Here is a 19,933-nt window from a genome sequence, read left to right as displayed (position 1 = left end):
GTCATGGCTCAGATTCAACATTTTGGGCTAAATTCTACCCTCCGTTACACTGGACTAGTACCTGAATAAGGCAGCCCAAGCATAACAGAGGACAGAATTTGGTTTTATGACTTTACAGCAAGATGATTATTGGCCTAATTGATTCTGATCCGACAGCAGTGTGACTCCATTGACTTCACTTGGATTGCTCCTGATTTACACCAATGTAACAGATCACAGTCAGACCTAAAGTGTGCTGGGAAGGAATAAACCGTTGTTCAAAACACAAGTTTAATAACTAGCAAATACTGCAAGAAAAAAGTTATTGAAAAAAATAATGAAGAGGAAATGGATTCATATTTGTCTGAAATATGGGAACATTTGTTCCAGTACTAAAATCCTCTTAAAAAGAAAAATGACACATGCTAGAGCTTTAAAGGGAATCTAAGTACAGGAATAATTGAAAAGATTGATTTCATTTCTCCCCACCCTAGTTTAATGGGCTCTTCCCCAACTGGGGTTTGTGGGGGATTGGCCTTTAAACTATTTCTTTACTACCACTAAGAATAAACGCTTTGGGAATTGATTTATTGCAGGGATTTTCCATTGTATTCTACTGGACCTTCTCAACTGCCTTTTTATATATGTCTTCTAGCTTCTAGCCTGAATACTTTAGATTTGTTTTACATTTCATAAGTCTCCTTTAAATGCTAGTTTTAAGAGAGCTAGAGCCTACACAAAAAAATTGTATACCAATATTTTATTGTAACATATAGTTCAGATTTGGTTACTCAGGACTGTAAACTTACTTGTGTACTAATGTGGCTTAGAACTATGGCATGTTGTCCAAGCAGTGCAAGTTTTGTCTGAATTTGCAAATTGACAACCTTCTATAATTAATTGCACTGTTAGATGACTGACCAGATCTGGGGTTTGGTTTTGGGTCATAAAGGAGTAAATCCCTCCTTAATTAAGTTCTTTTTGAACTCACCTAATTCCAAGACATTAACTCTGAAAAGCCCCAGGAGCTGAAACAGAGAAAGGAAATTGCTCTTTTTAAACAGAGGATGATCTTGCAAGTGTGGCACTGTGATCCATTGACAAAGAAGATTACTATTAAGATATTACCTCACCCACCTTGTCTCGCTAATATCCTGGGTTTGACAAGGCTACAACAACACTGCATACGAAAAAGATTTGTCACTAGCCTTAGAACCTGATGAAACTCAAGAAAATGCTGCTCACAATTCCAATTTCTACTCTCGATTATACCAGTGAAGCCCTCTGGAAGCCTCGAATGCAGAGGTGTAGCTGAAGGCAGAGTTTTGTCCATAGTGCTATATCTTCCTGCTATACAAAAAAAGACTTGGACATAGTCTGATTAAGGCCTGGTCTACACTACGCATTTAAACCGGTTTAAGGAGCGTAAAACCGATTTAACGCCACACCCGTCCACACTAAGAGGCCCTTTATATCGATATAAAGGGCTCTTTAAATCGATTTCTGTACTCCTCCCTAACGAGAGGAGTAGCGCTAGTATCGGAATTACCATATCGGATTAGGGTTAGTGTGGCCGCAGATCGACGGTATTGGCCTCCGGGTGGTATCCCACAGTGCACCACTGACCGCTCTGGACAGCAATCTGAACTCGGATGCAGTGGCCAGGTAGACAGGAAAAGCCACGCGAACTTTTGAATATTTCCTGTTTGCCCAGCGTGGAGCTCCGATCAGCACGGGTGGCGATGTAGTTAAAAATAAAAATTAAAAAAGAGCTCCAGCATGGACCATGCGGATGTGATCACTGTAAGGGCAGGCAAATCTGTTCTATCAGCGCTCCGTTACAGAAGACGAAATTCAAAATCATTTTTTAAAATTCTCCACACAGACGCCATAGCAGGGACTCAGCGCACTGCTGTGTGACAAGCGTAACGGAAAGCCAAAGAATCAAATGGACGCTCATGGAGGGAGGGAGCGGGGACTGGAGGACTCAAGCAATCCCACAGTTCCTGCAGTTTCCGAAAAGCATTTGCATTCCTGGCTGAGCTCCAAATGCTTCTAGGGTCAAACACAGTGTCCGCGGTGGTTCAGGGCATAGCTCGGCAATTTACGCCCCACCCACCCACCCCCAGAAGTGAAAGGGAAAACAATCCTCTCTTGACTCTTTTACATGTCACCCTATCTTTACTGAATGCTGCAGATAGACGTGATGCTGCAGCAGTCAACACCAACATCCTCACTCCTCCCCCCCCCACCATGGGTGGCTGATGGTGCAATATGGCTGATATCCATCGTCATCATCAGCCTTTTGGCACATGGGGCAGTGCAAAAGGACTGGTAACCATGCTGACTAGCATCCAGTGAGGTTGACCATGGGCGCCTGTGTAAAAAACTCTTGATTTTTTATGGTAGATGGTGCAATATGGCTGGTAACCGTCTTCATCATAGCAACAGGGGGCTGAGCTCCATCAGCCCCCACCTTTCATGTGTAAAGAAAAGATTCAATTGTCCCTGGACTAGCAGCGGGATGCTGGGCTCCCCTCCCCCACACTGCTTAATGTCCTGTCTGGACTATCATAGCAGCTGGAGGCTGCCTTCCACTCATTTCTCACTAACAAGTCACTGTGTCTTATTCCTGCATTCTTTATTACTTCATCACACAAGTGAGGGGACACTGTTACGGTAGCCCAGGAAGGCTGGGGGAGAACGGAATCAACAGGTGGGGTTGTTGCAGGAGGACCCCCTGTGAATAGCATACAGCTCATAGTTTCTGCGGGATCTGACACAGATCAGCTGTGCTCTCTGGTTCTATGATACACTGGTTCTCTAGTACACTTGCCCCATATTGCTTGTCTGCTGTTGCTTTCCCAGAGGAAGGAGTGACTGACGACATTTACCCAGAACCACCCGCGACAATGATTTTTGCCCCATCAGGCATTGGGATCTCAACCCGGAAATTCCAAGGGGCGGGGGAGGCTGCGGGAACTATGGGATAGCTACGGAATAGCTACCCACAGTGCAACGCTCCAGAAGTCGACGCTAGCCTCGGACCGTGGACGCACACCACCGATTTAATGTGTTTAGTGTGGCCGCGCGCACTCGATTTTATACAATCTGTTTTGCTAAACCGGTTTATGTAAATTCGGAATAATCCCGTAGTGTAGACGTACCCTAAGTAAACTGATGTAATTCCACTGATTTGAATGGATTTGTTCCTGGTACACACTGATGTAACTGAGAACAGGACAGGCACATGGGGCTAGGTCTCTGGCTTGAGGGTTACCCTTACTTGCACCAGTCACTAACAACTAGAGCTGGTTAAAAACAAGAGGGGAATATTTCTGGGATTTTAAATAATCATTTTTAACTTTGAAAAATGTCAATCAGCCCTCCTTAAAGCCCCAAGTGACCAAAATAGCAGCTGGAGACTGGCACAGCCCAGAACTGTCCCAATCACATCCCTTTCCATCTAGAACCAGATGTGTCACCTCTACAGCCAGAATCCACTGGTTGTGTGGTGCAAAGCACATGCGCTGGTCCATACAGTGCATTTTCTGTCAAAGCTGTACTCCGAATTTATGAAACTCTGGTGAATTCCTCCACCCCACCCCAACCCCCTGTTCTGTTCTGTTTCAAATCAGGCTGAGAATTCATCTGAACATAAAGACATTTAATATTTTTTTAAGCTAAATGAACACAGAATTTTATAGCCTGATATATGGGGAAAGGCATTCCAAAATGTACAACATATGCAAGTGTGACTGTTCCCACGGGCGCAGACTTATTTTTCTCAGTGGGCAGACTCGCCTGGGGGGGGGCAGTGGGGCAATTTGCCCCGGGCCCAGTAGGGGTCCCCACGAGAGTTTTTCGGGGGCCCTGGAGCAGGGTCCTTCACTCACTCCGGGGGCCCCGGAAAACTCTCACGGGGCCCGCGCCCCTGGAGCTTCTTCGCTCCCAGTCTTTGCTGGCGGGGGGTCCTTCCTCTCCAGGACAGAAGGACGCCCCGCCGCTGAATTACCGCCGAAGCGGGACCCGCCGCCGGAGTGCAGCCAGATCTTCGGCGGTAATTCGGCGGCAGGGGGGTCCTTCCATTCTGGGACCTGCCGCCGAAGTGCCCCGAAGGCCCGCAGTGGGGGCTGAACTTCGGCGGCGGGTCCTGCTTCGGCAGTAATTCGGTAGCGGGGGGTCCCCGCCATGGGTCTTTGGGGCACTTTGGTGGTGGGTCCCAGAATGGAAGGACCCCCCGCCACTGACTTACCGCCGAAGCGGGGGCCCCCCGCCGCCCAAGACCCCGGGCCCCCGGAATCCTCTGGGCGGCCCTGCCAGTGGGTGCTCCACCCCCACTCCACCCCTTCCCTCGAGGCCCTGCCCTCACTCCACCTCTTCCCGCCTCACTCCACTCCCTCCCCCGAGGGCCCCTGCCCACCACTTGCTGCTCGCTGCCCTCCCCCAAGCCCCTTTTGCCAGGTGCCAAACAGCTGATCAGCGGCCCCACCAAACAGCTGTTTGGCAGCTGGCTGGAGGCGTTCCATGGAGGGCAGAGAGCAGTGGGGGGGGGGCTTTGTGGGGGGTTGGAATGGGGATAGATGGCTGGTGGGTGTGGAGCACCCTCTATTTTTTTCCCTATGGGTGCTTGAGTCCTTGAGTCCATGGAGTCGACACCTATGATTGCTCCAATTGGGGTGTACAAGGATGGGGGGGGCGAGGAAGAAGAAAAGAGGCATTTATAGGCCACATCCCTATTTATCACTGCTGCAGTTGGAAAAGGGCAGGGGGAGAGAATTAGAAAAAACCTGAAGCATGAAAATGCACTTTAGGGGTTTTACCCAGCTACCCATCACTGGAGTCTCTGTGCAACTTACACAAAACTTGCCCTGCCCAGGGCAAGCTCCAGGGTTTTTGCCGCCCCAAGCGGTGGGGGGCAAAAAAAAAAAAAAAGCCGCGATCGTGATTGGCGCCTGCTCCACTGCACCACTTTCTTCTTCGGCGGCAATTTGGCGGCAGGTCCTTCCCTCCGAGAGGGACCGAGGGACCTGCCGCCGAATTGCTGCTGAAGAGCCCGACGTGCTGCCCCTTCCCCTTGGTTGCCCCAAGCACCTGCTTGCTGAGCTGGTGCCTGGAGCCAGCCCTGGCTCTGCCCCTGCACACTCTGATTCAAGCACTGTGCATGACACATTGTACATAAGGCTTTTATCTTCCGCAATGCAGAAATAGTGTTCTTAACCTAGCGCAAACGCCACTAAAAATACTGGGCTCAGTCATGGCCTCCAGACTTACAGTTGCAGTTAGAAGAGCTTCTGCACTGCCTGGATTGAGGTAGCTGAAAGTATTATGCCTGCAGGACCTAGAACAAGGCATGTCATCTCCAGGATTAGAGAGATGAACATATGCAGCAAGGGCCTGCAGTAAGTATCTAACAAAGTTAAAACATGTGTCCCCCCCTCTCCTCCATGCAGAGTGGTTCTCTAGTCACCTGCTAGTGTGTAGTATGATCAGTAGTAACACTCTGACCTTGCATTCATGGAGCACAGGCAGTCACAAGAAGTATGACTTCTGCACCGCCAAACCCAAGAGTTTAAAAGTTAAGTCAGGGCCCCTGCCCCCACCCCCCTCAGAAAACCAAGGGATTAGCCCTATAATCGTGAGGGTTTTTTATTTATTTGCCTTATGTTATTCGGCCCGTCTTGCCATTTTTGAACTCTCCCAGTGTGGATGTGAGAATTACGCTGCTGCCAACTCTTGCAAATACATAGTGAGTAATGTGATTTTGGACCCTGTTGCAGGAGCTCCTGATAAAAGAAAACTGAGATCAAATTACAGATTTGTATCCAAGTCCTGCCTGATGGTGCAGAGAGCTTACAGCTTCTTCTCAAACCCCAAAATTCCAATGAATTATTGTGCACACACCTCCACACATACCCACACACCCACTTTCAGGAATCTCAGAAGGGAGCCAAAGAAGAGGAAAGTACAGGCAATTTTCTCAGAGATATTTCTTGTCCCATGGGCAAGAGAAGACAGACTACAAAAGCTATTGGAGACAAACTGCTCGCCAGGTAAGTGGTGTAAAATAAAGGCCTTAGGTTTTGTCAGGGGTTCTCAAACTGGTTATTACATGGAGGGGTCGCACTCAGAGGCTTGCTATGTGAAAGGGGTCACCAGTACAAAAGTTTGAGAACCACTGGTTTTGTTAAGCATCGGGCTACCTTCTATATGGAGAGGAGGTCAAAAGACTTGGCTCTCTCTCTCAGTAGGAGGGGACCCAATCTTTTGGGTAGCCAAGGGGCAGTTCGTAGCCCCGGCACCTCTGATTTGCTGCATCAGTTATGAATGTAAAAAAATTGTTTGAGCCCCAGCACCTCTTTCATTGCAAATTATGAACTAGCTAAGAGGATAAGCACAGTACTATGCTCAGACATATAAAGGTTAGACTCAAGGTAGCATAAATGTAAAGAATCAAGTCATTAAGGTATGTAAAGAGAGGACAGTCTTCAATTGTCTATATACCGCAGTTAGAAGCCTGGGAAATAAACAAAAGTAACTAGAAATACTCATTTACAAAAAGAGGTTTGATATGAATGGTATTACTGAAACTTGATAGGATGATTTGCATGACTGGAATGTTAAAAATCACTGGATATATCATATTAAGGAAATAGTAGGTGGAAGAGGAGGATGGGTAGCATTCTACATTAGAGATACCAGTACCTTTTTAGGTATTACTGACAATTCAAAAGGACACCATATGGAAAGCTCAGCGATCAACGTATTAACTGATAAGTCTGGGCAATGGTGAGGATCTGCTATAGATCACCAAATCAGAGGAGGGGACAAGATAAGTCGCTTCTTGAACATATATCTATACGGTGTAGAAAGAAAAAATTATATCATCATGGGAGATTCCACTTTAAGGGGTATGTGCTGGGGATCTTTGAGTTTCAAAAAAATTAGATACCTTTCTAAGCACACAAAATATTGCAACCAGCTCAGGGTATTCTATATTATAATTCATTCCAATGTATAAAGATGAATTGATCACTGAACTAAAAATTGATGGTTGCCTGAGTGCAAGCGTTCACAATCTAATTTGATTTGTTGTATGCAAACAGAAGATAATCCCAATTAATAATAGTTAAAAATTTAAAAGCTATATATAAGAAAAGAAAAAATAAAGAAGCTGATAGTAATTAGTACAAGTCAACAGTTATGAGATGCAGATAATTGATAAGGATATCTAAAGATTTCAAGGAAATTAGTATGTCCAATAGTGTTAAGGGCAATGAGAAGAAATTCTTTAAATATATCTGGAAAAAAAAATGAAATTCTAGTAGTTTGATACTAGATGCAGATGGCAAACTGTCAATCATGATGCAGACATATTCAGTACATATTTCTATTCGGTATTCAAAAAGCACCAAGATGTATTCACAACTAAAAATAATAATGAAATACTTTCTATTCCATCAGTAACAAGGGAAAGTGTTAACCAGCAGCTATTAAAGTTAAATATTTTTAAATCTACAAGACCAGATAACTTGCACCCAAGAGTATTAGAAGAATTAGCCAAGGAACTCTGGACCATTAGTGCTGATAAATTTTGGAACACTGGGTAAGTTTCAGGGGATTGGGGAAAAGCTAATGTTATACTAATATCTAAAAAGAATAAACAGCATGATGCAGGAAACTGTGAACCAGTTAGCCTCATATCAATCCTGGGCATGGAAAGGCTAATATGGGGACACAGTAAAGATTTTGATAGCATAATTAGTGCCAACCAACATAATTTTATGAAAAACGGGTGTTAAAGAAATTGGGGGGGGGATCACCAATCTGGTTGTGGATGGTAACTGTTGACATAATATTTTTACATTTCTGTAAGGCATTTGACTTATCAAACATGACCGTGCTCTGCTGTGAGAACCCCCATTCCTGGGCTGTTCACTCACAGCCTCTAGCAAGTAAGCTTCTCCCAGCTATGTAAGTGAGCACTTTTGGCCAGCCATTGCTTGGATTGTGAAACTGAATGACACTAGCCATTATCTCCGGTCCCAGACACAACCCTAGGAATCTCCATCTTGCAGTGTCCAGTTATTCCCACTGCAAGCTTATATGAGTTCATCAACTTATCAATTTAGGCTTGTTATCCCCAGGGGAGTCTCTGACATGCTTCCAACCAAATGCACTGCTTCAAGTAGAATAAACAAACAAATTTATTAACTACAAAAGATAGATTTAAGTGATTATAAGTCAAAACACAACAAGTAAGATTTGGTCAAATGAAATGAAAGCAAAACTCATTCTAAGCTGACCCTTCACTTTCACTTTCAATGCCCTTACAAACTTAGATGCTTCTCACCACAGGCTGGCTGCTCTTCAGCCAGGCTTAGGGTGACCAGATGTTCCGATTTTATAGGAACAGTCCCGATTTTTGGGTCTCTTTCTTATATAGGCTCCAATTACCCCCCACCCAGCCCAGTCCCAATTATTCACACTTGCTGTCTGGTCACCCTAACCAGGCTCTCCCCTTTAATCAGCGCTTCAGTCGCTTGATGGTGGTGTCTGTAGATGAAGATGGGAGAGACAGAGAGCATGGCAAGCGTCTCTCCCTTTTATCATGTCCTTTCTTCCCTTTTGGTTTCCCACCCCCCACTTCAGAGTCAGGTGAGCATTACCTCATCATAGTCCCAAACTGACCAAGGGAAGGGGGGGTGACTCACCTGAGAGTCCAACAGATCCTTTGTTGCTGCCCAGGCCAGTGTCCTTTGTTCCCGTGAGGCTGTGCTGGGTTTGTCCCATACATGCCTTGATGAGGTGTGAACTGCCCCTCTGCTCCTGCTACATGAAATTACAACCTATAACATAACTATAAAAACAATGCTCAGTTCATCATGAGCCTTCCAAAGACACCCAACATGAAAAACTTTGCTTTGGATACCACACAGTCATATTATAACAATGAACATGGGGGTGCAGGGTGTTCCCCTGAGGCACAGAGCGTCACAGTGTCCCCAAATCTTATATCTGCCCAAGCCCCCATCCCATTAACTCCCCACAAATGTAGGTATGCACAAAGTCACGTTTTTCTGTGTGAAAGCAGATTTTTGCATGTGCCAGCATAGCTCAGTTTATATTAGATTATATTATTTAGGCAAAATTCTGCTCTCAGATTAATAAAGCCAACCTTCAGTGACTTCAGTGGGAGTATTTGAGGACAGAGCAGGACCTTTGATTTTCCATGGATCAATGTTTGTGAAACTGGCTGTTCTAGGATTGCCAGATCTACAACTGTACCAAACACACTCAGTACTTCTACACACACACACACACACACACACACACACACACTATATATATAGATAGATAGATATATAGATATATAGATATATATTCTGATCTCACCTACATACAGCGAAGGGGTTCCACTCACCACAGGTGCACCTCCTTGCCACTAGGTATGGGAATTAGACTGAGAGCTATCTGGCTCCCCCTGTTGTCAGTTGCTTACACTGTGTCCACTCTTGCTCTCCGTGACTCACGATATATTATGACTCAGCCCTACAACCAGGTCACTATATAGCCTCCTCTCAGAGTAACAAAAGTCCCATCGGACAAGCTGGTTGGATGCTGACAGTTTTCCAGGTCCTGTGCCATTTCCCCAGTGGCTAGCAGGGGAACTCAGGGCCTCCCTGTCTACTGGGTTCCAGGCCGGGATCCCTGTAACACAGCAGCCAGGATCCACACAGTCCTGCTTCTTATTGTTGTTTCCCTGAGTTTCTTCCTACCCTTCCTTCTCAGGCTTTCTTCCCTGCAGCTTCTCTGGGCTGCTCGTCCTTTCAAGACCAGACCCTCAAGGCTTATTCACCCCTGAATTTCCTTCTTACCACCTCTCTATTCCCAGAGAGTGAGTGCAGACGGCCTCTCTTCAGCCTCTTCCTGGGCTCACTTCCTGCCTTTTGTACCACTATTCAGCTCCTCCCCAATCTGGGTTTTGTCTGCAGTTAGCATTTATCAATTCCAAGCATCCCTCCAGGTGCATCTATAAGGTTAATTGTCCAGTTTGGCCCACATTAACCCTCTCAGGTTTTGTGGGGGTTAGACATACCATCACACTTACACCCATGCATGTTGTATTTACTGTGTTCCTTTTAAGAGAGACCATCTATGTGCTGATGGGTGCGCTGGGCACAGTAGTGAACAGACTATTTTTACTGTTGGGGCTATTAAACCAGTAATCTCTATCCACTGAGGCACCACTCTAGTGGAGACTGGCACAGTTGGGGACCCAATTGACTCAAGTAAAATCCTGCAAAGTAGGATGCAACTGCTTAACTTTATTCACCGTGACTAATCACAGAAACGTCTTTGGAAAGTAATGTTTGATTTGGAGGGCTCTGCTGGGCCTCTTCATCTTCCCTTCTGATTGCTAAATACCCAGAAACCCTTCATATAACTAACACTATGAAAAAATGACATTTTTTCTTTTCTTCTCTTCCCATCCCCTTGTAGTAAAGGCCTGTAACCATTTTTGCTGCTCTTCACTGAATTCCTTCCAATTTGCCTACATTTTTCTGGTTTCCAAAACAATGACCCTATTCTAGGAAGCAGTGGAACAGGAATCACCACTGGAAGGTTTACATTTTCCTAGAAAGGAGATTCCCAACCTTCTTAGTAATATGTCTGCAATATCCTTGTCAAAGAGGGCTCCTGGCCCTGAAATCTGAATGGCTTAGAAAAGAAAATGCCTTTACTTAAATCATGAATCTCTGTCTCTCTCCCCACCGCTCTGTATCTATCATCTGTGTTTTAGCTACAGTCGATATATTATGAGGTGCGGGTTGATGAGACATTAAAGCAGATTGACTTCGATTTGACTAGCACTAACTAAAACTGACAGGCTTCCCATTGATTAGATTTCAAGAGTCATTGTTGCCACTAGTCAAAAGAAAAGAAATCTTGTGAGACATGTTTGTGGGCTAGCAAAGTTCTGGCAAGATTAATAACATAAAAAGAAGAAAGGAAACACAAGCCCAGCTGATACAGGGAAAGGGAAATATTGGTCTCTAACTAGGGAGGAAAATGTGCTGATAGATTTTACTGAAGACGTGCATTCTGTGACTTTAGTAAACTATATTTAAAAGCATTGGCTAAAGTATCTTCCCTGGATTAAATTAAACTACATATATAATAAAATCATATTATACCAAGAGAGAACCTCAAAACAAACTGAATAGCAAAGCCAGCCCTCAAAAGTTTCCTTTCCCAATTAGTTTAAACTGACTGCATAATTCAGAGTGAGTTCTATTTCACTGACTCCAGCATTTTGACTTTCAGGAGTTTCTATTATATTGTTTAATTTTATAAATTAGTGCAAAGATGCATTTTATTTATCTTACAAATCAGAAGACTTTCACTATATTTTCACATGCTAACTATGTCAGAGAGTTGGATAGTGACTGAGAAAATGGCACCTACGAAAGTGACAAGGGGCCCTTTTAAGCACCCAGTACTTTAGCTGAAAAGCTTCTCTCATTTTCTCCCAAGTTGTGACTTCCCCAGCTTTCCTAACTGTTGACATCTCAGAGTGGCAATTAAAGTTAGCTAGGCTCTGTGCAGCTTTTTCCAGTATACAATGTGCCTTTCAGAGTGGTGACCGTAAAATCACAACAGTCTGCAAGCAGTCCTTTCTAACAAGTGCGAGGAGCCCTATATAGAGTCTTGGTGCTAAATGGAGCTGTCACAGTTATAACAAATTACTGTTCTGACACATTTCAGAAAATAAAACAGAACAAAGTTAGTGTCTAGTTATGTATTGTTTGGATTAGATATCCTGTGACTTACTTGATATTTGAGCTTGGCAAATATTACAAAAAAAATTCCCACAAATATTCACTCAAATTTTGTAATTTCCGATTTTCAGAAATGTTGGGCACCTGCAACTGCCCTTTCCTTCTGCAGACTTCAGGATTTTCAACATCTGTGAAAAGCAGGGCTTTGCTTTGTCTGCTAATGACTCATTTGTGTTTACTTTCCATTAATTTCCATGTGACTGAGTTTTACAAATCAAAAGTTTTGCAGGAAGTGGATTTCAAAGGCGTGTATGCAAGTGTTCATGGAAACTGAATTTACAGCAGAAGCCTAGTCCCTTTATCAAATCAGAAAACAGAAACAATACCATGTGATTTATCTAACCAAGCACAACTAAAACACAGTTTGAATAATGAATGTTGAATACCTGTTGAACAGCAGCAGAGAACTGCTCATGGTCAAACCACAGAGTTAAAAATGCTAAATAAATGTGTTGAATACTTTTGAATAATATAATGAATAAATATGAGGAAAATTGTATTTTTCTGGATATGTTCGGAGCAGAAAAGAGGCCACATTTATCAGGTAAATTACTTATTGAAAATTATTCACTCACTCCTGCTTAGCACAGAAGCTCTGTAAAATATATTGTGTCCAGTAGAGAAGTAATCTAGTAGAGAATATTGTGTCTATAGAATCCTATAGGATGTAGGCAGTCTTCCCTAGTGGTCAGAGAAAGAACAGGTCTAGTGGGCAGAGCAAGAGCAGGCTTAGGGTGACCAGATTGGGGGAACAGAAGTGGTCAGAATCAGAGTCAGCTGCCAAATACCCAATCCAAAAGTTGAGCCAGAGTTGGAACGAGGAACCAAAGCCTGAGGGTCAGAGCCAGGATCAGATGCCAAATGCCAGAGCCGGGGGGGAGGGAGGGAAAGGGAAGGGTCAGAACCAGGAACAGTAGTGGATGGTCAGGACCGAGGCATAAGGGCAGGAACCAGAGGAGAGGCAAGGGCTAGGCATGGAGGGAGGAGCCAGGAGCAGAGCAGAACAGGAAGAGGGTTCAATATGGATTGGGGGAGGTAGGCAAAAGCAAAGTCTGACACAGGAGCAGCAGAGAGTCTGCACAGTTGGTCAGAAGGCCCACTGAGCTCATTTCCTGGCTTAAGTAGTGGGCGTGAACCAATCAGGCAGCCTATCCTCCGTGGATTTATCTAGTTCTTTTTTGAACCCTGTTGCAGTCTTGGCCTTCACACCATCCTCTGGCAAAACGTTGCACAGGTTGACTGTGCGTTGTGTGAAGAAATACTTCCTTTTATTTGTTTTAAACCTACTGCCTATTAATTTCATCTGGTGACCCCTAGTTCGTGTGTTATGAGAAGGAGTAAATAATACTTCCTTATTTACTTTCTCCACACCAGTCATGATTTTATAGACCTCTATCATATCCCTCCCTTAGCCATCTCTTTTCCAAGCTGAAAAGTCCCAGTCTTATTAATCTCTCCTCATATGGAAGCCATTCCATAACCGTAATCATTTTTTCTTGCCCTTTTCTGAACCTCTTCCAATTCCAATATATCTTTTTTGAGATGTGGCGAGCATATCTGCACGCAGTATTCAAGATGTGGGCATACCACGTGACTTATTTGACCAGTCAACATTAGATAAGAACTAATCAACACAGCTCGAGTAGTGATTACTCAGAGAACTCTTCATTCTCAAAAAATAAAAATTCTTCTAAATTTGTCAAGTGATTTCAAATCACTAATATTCTATGAACAGAAAGAGATGCTAAATTTGTTGCATAAATCATCTCCTATAAATTATTACTTCAGATGTAGAGACCTCATTCCCTGTGGTTTAATATGGCAGTCAAGAGCAGCTGGGAAACTCAGGCTAACAGTGTCTACATTTGCACATCTGGGGCGTCTTGGAAGGATATTCTGAACAGGGGGCCCTCTACTCTGGACCTCATTCACCACTTTTGATCCACAGTGCCCAAGTTTTTTTTACTTAAAGGGCTTCTACAAATCTTATCTCTTTATCCAGGCATTTTCAAAGCCGGATGTTTGTGCATATGGGCATGATTGACTGGGAAGTTATTTTGTTTCTTTTAATTAACAATGGTTTGGATGATGTTTAGTGATGGTGTTTTTATTGTTACCTAAAGGCTACTTTCTAGACACATTATATAACTGATACAAAGCCCACTGAAGTCAAAGGGAGTCTTAAATAGACATTGGATCAGGCGCTATATAATGGAAATAATAAATCTCTGAAGAAAGCCAAGCCAAACCAAATTTGCAAAACCAAATTCTGGAAGTGAATGCAAGGACATCTATAATTCTGAATCTACATTCAGGATAGCTCTTGAGATGAAATAACATAAATTAAGCTAAAGATAAATACCTCACAGAAATTAAATGTTTAAATTATGTTAGCAATGTGTTCTTCCTTTTGTAATACTGCTGCATAGTCACATAATCATAGTGGAGACGAAAGTCTGTAATCGTAATGGCATCCTTGCATTTGATAGGAGTAATAGATGGGGAAAGATAGAAAACATTTCAGGCAGCAAATATGTCATCGATGTCACCATATGCGACTAGGGCCTAGTAGATTACATTCTTTGTACAATCATTACTCAGTGAGTGCCTCAATCAGACTACTCACATTTTAATTTCAATTTGATTTAATTGCAAGAATTGTAATTTGAAAAGGAATTATCGGTATGGAATCCAATAGTATTTTATCTTAATTGCAGCTTATTTTATTCCTCATATCATCTATTCTCCCTTTCCTAGGATGATGAATAATTGATTACATGATCTGCCACAATTATCTGATGAATAATCAATGGTATTCAATCAATTTGTTTAGTGATTGTACTTTGTAATTTACATTTAAGTAAAAAGATTAAGATCTCCTGCACGGTTAAATACTGAATTATGTTTAAATAATGTTAAGACTGTAAAACAAAGCAACAAAAACTAATCAAGGCAACGTTATGACTCATAGTTGTGACATTATGAAGATGGAAAAGGACAAATAGCATGTATTTGGAATAGAGTAATATTCTTAACTTCTAAACAGGCTGGCTTCTTAAAATTAATATTTGGAGATTAATTGTAAGCAAATGTAATTTAATAACAAAGGAAGAAAAGATTTGATGGAAGACTATAAATATTGTTTTGGTTAAATACCTATTTTTACATTTTTTATGGTATCTGCAGGCCAATGCAATGTATAAGACGGGAAAAAGATGACTTCTAGTTGAGACAAGTTTAACATAATTTCTACTGGTTTAGCCAGAGGTAATCTAACTTCTTTCTGATAACTTAATAATGTTTCTCACAAGATCCTTATCTTCACTAGCTAACATCCTAGCTGCAATTCACTACTGGTAAAATTCCACAAGTGGAAATAGTTAGTGTAAAGAAGGCACAGGCCTTTTCATCACTGTATTGTCTAATAACATACCTGTAGGTGATTTAAGTGAGAAGTGATGCTTTCTTATCTTTTTGACACAGGACATGACATGATACTGAACAGGGAGAAAATATCTGCTCTTACCTTCCTCCCCCACCCCATTTCAACTTCAAGTGAGACAAAGGGAGGCAGAGACAAGAGTTTATATCCCATCCATCATTAACTTGAAAAAAATTACATGTTGAGATTCACCTATAACACTAGGCACTGTCAGGTTACAGATGATGGTCTAAATGTTATTCTCATTTACACTGCTGTAAGTCTAAAGTAACTCAAGTTAACGTTACTGGTATAAATCGACATTAGCCGAGAGCAGATTGTGGCCCCATATAATTCTGAAAAATAAATTCCCTTGCTTGTGTTACTGATCTGAAATTGTTAAAACTGAAAGGATTTGAAATCTTAAACATTTCAGATGTTTTTTGCATTTCACTCATTTTCAAAATAGACTGGTAAGTTTCACGTTTTGCTTATGTTTAGTTTTATGTTATGGTTGTCTATCCCAGAGGCTGGGTTGCAAACACTGGGCCAGTTCATGCCTCCTCCATTTGCACATAAAAGGGATCCTCTGCACGTGGATGTCCTTTCTTCTTTATGAAAATGTATCTTTCAACATGTGACAGCACACTGGAATGCGAGACATTCATGGTCACTTGAGGAGCAGGATGCCGTGTTGCTAGTCTACAAAACAGATAAGCAATGGTATTCTGATCATGCTTCTAGAACCAGGGGAAATTCTGGGAGTTTAGCCTCTACACCCAGAATATCTGTAGGTTTGCACAAGACTCTGAGCAAAATTCACCAACAGTTGGAACTCTTACTGGAACTCTAGGATGTGTTCCCAAAGTTGCTCTTGAAGTCACTGCAGCTAACCCAACTCAGTAGAATACCTAGGGCAAAACAGCAAGTCCAATAAACGTGATTGATACTTGTCTGTGAAGATAAACATTGCAATTTAGTCTTCATCTGAGCCAAGTTGTCCGTGTCGATGAGACCCAGAGGAAATGGATGGGCTAAGCCACCAAGAGAACTGATGGGTGAGCCTGTTGTTGGAAATGGACAAAAGAAATAAGTTTGTTTCATGAGAAATAGAATTTAAAGATTTGTGCCTAACTTGGCTCAGGCAACCCACACAGGTGATTAAAGTTATTTTCTAAAATGGCTCAGAAGCACACAACACAAAAATAGAAATCCATGCCACTATTGTTAGAATCTCAAGTGCTCTACAAAGATTAACCAAGCCCCCCCCCCAACCCATGTGTCATAGGACAGTTTATTCTCTTTATACAAATGAGTCACAGACAGATTAAGTGACTTTCCCACAGCAAGTCAGTGGCAGAAACAGGAAAAGAAAACATAGCCTCCGTGCTCTGGCCATTACATAGTGCTTCCACTCCTAAATGAGAAACACGCACACACACACACACAAAAAGAATTCAAAGCTAATGTCCCAGGGTGCAAGATGAGAACTGAATTTACAAAAACTAATTCTAGAACACTCACAAATCTGGGATACACACAAAAAAGGTATATTATTGGAGGTTTCTGGTAATTGGTTTTGGTTTTCATATAAACTTCCGGTCACTTCTTCTTGGAGATCATAATGTAAAACTACTGGATATTAATACATACTTAATGAATACATAAATTGACTTCCATAGTGGGCAGTAGGCAGGTTATTATATAAACCGTTACTCCAGTGGGACCATTCACAGGAGCACAGGTTTGCTCATAAGCAGCAAATACATTGTGACCATTTCAATCCTACAGCTTATAAGAACAAACACAACAAAAACAAAACAAAAAAACCCACACCCCTAGGCAGTCATTTAAATGCCCAGGCTTTCACAACCTATAGTTAGAGGGAAGCTGGAACATAAAGATGTATCTTGAAACTGCATCAGCCTCAGCTAACTGAAATCATTTTCCAATTACAAATATTTTTAAGTTTAATTTACTTTCCTACCACCATCTGAAACAGGAACAGAAAGCATATCGAAAATAGCCCCAAGCAGTCAGAATAATCCATCCAGTGATGTCAGTGACATTTAAGAAGGTTTGGAGTGTTCTGTATTTGCACACATCAAGGAACTCGGTTTTGTGTTTTCTGTACTTGCACATCCTTATTTTTGCAAATTTTTTTTTGTAGTCATAGCGTACGGTGGCGGGGATGATGTTATAGAAGAAGAGGGAGTGGTGATGACTTCACAGCATGCTGCACCCCTTCCTATGGAGACCCTGAGAGCTCTTGTGCATGGACTATGCAGTTGGGGATCCCGGCTCAGATTCTGTGGTGATGGGCACAGATGTAAGAGCTTAGATGGATAAACAGGATAGGGTTTTGGGAAAGCATCTCCAAGGAGCAGTCATTCTTTGCAGCATGCTCTGCTGATAGCCCAGCAGATTTCAGTGGTGCTCTATCCAGTGTTAACTCCCCAATGAGGCTTCTACCCTCTGTAGATAAAAATAATCAGTGGCAGCAGGGTAGGGAGCCAATGGCAACATGATACCATTACAAGGGCAGTGGCATGTGAAAAAGTGGGTCCACAATACCAGAAGGAAAGGTTGGTTATTTTCAAGATCCATGAGGTCAGGTCCTAACCAGCCTGAGGATTGTTCCATCCGAATTGGTGTGGGCCCCCCAAAAACATGTGAATCTCTCAAGAGCAATATGGGTCCTAAACAATCTGTGGGCTGCCCTTTGCATCCATGACTCCCTACCCTTCCCCTGGTTCTCAGTATTTCCAACCACAAAAGATTTTTAAAAAACCATGAATTTCTCTCCCCCTCATCTCTCAGAAGCAGCATAAACCCACAAGCTCCAGCACCACAGCACAGACTTCTTCCACTTTAGCTACTTAAACAACTGGTAGGTATGAAGCATGTTGGTATCCTCTGTGTAGATGTGCCATAAAGGGTGACACAACACACACTTATTTGTAATAGTGCAGTGGGATCTTGGACATCAGGATTCCTGTTTTCTATGGTTGGCTCTGGTAGCCAAGTGTGGTGCAGTGGGTACAGACAACATAGCCAAAGGTTGCAAAGCCCCTGTTTGTGTCATCTGTGGTAACTGAACTCAGGCTCTTTGGATGTAAGCACAAAAGATGTTGCCATTTGAGCTAAAGAACTATTTTTCATAGCATGTTAGCAGTAACAGTCATAAACCCCAACATATGGTTTACCCAGTGGAAGGTGAGCTCAGTAGGCTAGCCCCCACACAGATTTTGCTGCATAGACTTACTCACTGTGTTAGTGTAGGTTGCACAAGCATATCATTTGGCATGCCCCTTCTATTAGGTACTCTGGTAAAGCAGCTGTGTAGACATACCCAGTATGACTTTTTGGGTAGGCTAGCACAGCTTTTGCTGGGTAGACTTACTCACTGTGTTAGTGTAGGCTACACAAGCAAATAATTTGGCATGCTCCTTCTATAAGGTACTCTGGCAGCTGAGCACTGGCTCTGTTATGTTACAGATACGGGTTCTAGTCTTTTCTATGTCTGAACTGACCTTGTGCAAGGTCTCACTAATCATCTCTGCAAAGTGGGTGAATGACAGTAATCTTCCTTAAGATATGAAGCCTTGGTAAATAAGGATAATAAAACATATGAACAGCAGTTAGTGAAAAAGCAAGAACTAGAAATGATGGTGTCCTGGCTTGCAGCTCAATGTATTTTCTCATAAGCTTAAGGGGATGGTGGGTGGGGGGCAAAGGGAGTGTCTCTCTCTTTCTCTCTCCATTTAAAAAATCATATGTAGCCAGGAGCATGTCATGTTTTTTGCAAGAGCTCCTGCAGCAGGGGCCAGAAATCACATTCCTCATGATAAATTTATGGCAGTTGGCAACATTGTTAAGTGTAATTATATGTTTACTTCCAGTATATTTTTCACACACTAGATGCTCCTATGAAGATAACAGAGTTTCATACAGGGCATGGTCTCTGGTAACCAAAGGCGACAAAGTAGGAATCTAGCTGCACAGAAGCCTGTTTGTAATTTATAGTTGTTTTCCTTCATAAATGTTTAAGATATATAATGATACCACTATACATCTAATGCTAGGGACTCCCTTATATGCAGCTACGTCTTATACCTCACTCTAAAAGGCAGGCGGTATCACATGAAAAAATTATCAAGCCTTAGGCTGCATCAGAGGTGCAACAATATGAAAGAAATCAGAAGGACCAGTACTGAGAATGCAGGAGATTAGCAGCCATGCTGAGAGATACATCAAGGGATAGGTTGATACTGCAAAACAAAGAAACCACAACGTAAACCAGCCAGTCAGAGTTAACAGACCCAATCTCCAGCCCAAGAGGGAACATCTACACTGTTATTTTCAACCTGGCAACATGAACCCCACTAGTCCGAGTCATTTGACCTCAGCTCTAACACTCACTGCTGTGCGGTTTGGGGGGAAAGGGGTTGGAGGTTTTGTTTTCTTTTTGCAGTGTAGATGTACTCTAAGACAGTGTTTCACAGCGACCAGTATGTGGACCTGCGCCAGTCCACGAGATCTCTCTGAAACAGTTTAAGAAGGCAGCAAGCCAGTTCCCGGTATGAAAAAGATTGAGAAAAACTGCTCTAAGAGAGTACTAAAAAGTTGGGGGGACATATCCCACCCCCTCCAACAGTGTTTGCACTCCTGCACTGCATTTTTTCCCCTT

Source organism: Mauremys mutica, chromosome 1 (genome assembly GCF_020497125.1).
Source record: "Mauremys mutica isolate MM-2020 ecotype Southern chromosome 1, ASM2049712v1, whole genome shotgun sequence".
Classification (NCBI taxonomy): domain Eukaryota; kingdom Metazoa; phylum Chordata; order Testudines; family Geoemydidae; genus Mauremys; species Mauremys mutica.
The sequence above is the reverse complement of the archived record's forward strand: the minus strand, read 5'-3'. Positions refer to the sequence as shown.